This window comes from Galeopterus variegatus, unplaced genomic scaffold (genome assembly GCF_000696425.1).
Source record: "Galeopterus variegatus unplaced genomic scaffold, G_variegatus-3.0.2 Scaffold7164, whole genome shotgun sequence".
In the NCBI taxonomy this organism is placed as follows: domain Eukaryota; kingdom Metazoa; phylum Chordata; class Mammalia; order Dermoptera; family Cynocephalidae; genus Galeopterus; species Galeopterus variegatus.
Window position 1 is genome coordinate 114944 of NW_007733275.1, and position 1452 is coordinate 116395.

The 1452-nt window shown below is 39.5% G+C and overlaps 1 protein-coding gene across 2 annotated transcripts in view; it reads right to left on the reverse strand.

The window, feature by feature from the left end:
• The window catches only part of LOC103607141 (alcohol dehydrogenase class 4 mu/sigma chain), a 22757-nt gene that overhangs the window by 12913 nt on the left and 8392 nt on the right, over window positions 1-1452 (reverse strand). The gene's annotated exons all lie outside the window — the stretch shown is intronic.

The following is a 1452-nucleotide window of genomic DNA, read 5'->3' on the forward strand; positions in this document are numbered from 1 at the left end:
TGCCAGTATAAACAAGTCTCCCATGTGAGGGACCCTGTTGGTCACAGGTTGGACAACTAAGGATTAGACCTCTGCCAGGTAAAGGAAGTATTCTGTGAAAGACAGACTGTAAATCCCTATGTCCAGCTCCCCCTCATTTTCTGTTAGGCCAGTATTTCTAGCTACTGTGATACTGGGACCCCAATTTAGCTGGGGGGCTCCCAAAACAAAAGGAAACTTGGTTCACATCTTCATGGAGCTTATAGTCTAATGGAGAAGATTAAAGATAAAATCAGAATTTGAGATTTGGACACACACTATTAAAGAAAAGCAATGCATCCTTGAATAATTAGAAGGAAGTTCTACTTCGATGGAGTAAACTAAAATAAAATAAACAACTTCCCTGAGTAAGCAGGTGATCTTTAAACTGAGAGTAACATTAAGGAGCCAACCATGCAAAGACTGGGTGAATGAGTATTCCAGACAATCAGAAGAGTGTATGTAAATGCCTTCATGCACGAAAGAGCTCAGAAGGCTCAAGGATCTCAGAAGAGGCAAGTGCGGCTGGATCACAGTGGGTGATACGAGATTGTTTGAAGTATGGAAGCTACCGACAGAGTTTACACAAAGAAGTTAAGGTGGTCCAAGTTGTATTTTACAAAGATTATTCTGTCTTGTAAATGGAGAATTTGGGGAGATGGTCAAGAAGAGCAATGAAAAAAGCAGTAGGGAGTCCACTGCATCAGTCCAGTCAAGTTGTGATGGTGGCAGTAAGTTGAAGAACAGGCAGATTTAAAATACACCTGGTATAGCCAACAGGACATGCTGTTGGATTGCACGTAAGGTGTCGCGGAGGGAAGATCAAGGGTGAAGAAAATCGGAATGGGGGTTAATACGTTTGGGGGGCAGAGAAGAAGACAATGAAGAATTTAGTTTTATAAATGTTAAGTTTGAGACACCTGTGAGACATTTGAATGGTGATGACAGATAGGGAGTTGGATAGGAGAATTTGAGGCTCACAGAGAATTTGAGATATAAATTTGGAATCAACTTATGTACTGATAAATTTTTTAAGGCTTTGTAGTTGGATGAGACCACACAAATGGATTGCTTGGATTGCTTGCAGGAATGGTTCTACTATTTACGAATTGTATTTATTCTACTTACTTCTTTGATTCAATAAGGGTGACAAAAATTGAGTCCAAATAATCCCTCTTAAAAACTCATTTATGCTTTCCTTATTGCTTATCAGCTGTTAGGAATTGAATAGTGCCACACTCCCAAATTCATATGTTGAAGTCTTAACCCCCAGTAGGTCAGAATCTGATCTTATTTTGAGATAGGGTCTTTGCAGAGGTAACCAAGTTAAATGAGATCATTAGCATGGGTCCTAATCTGATAAGACTGGTGTCATAAAAAGGAGAAACTTGAACACAAAGACACACATAGAAAGAAGATGACATGAAGACACAG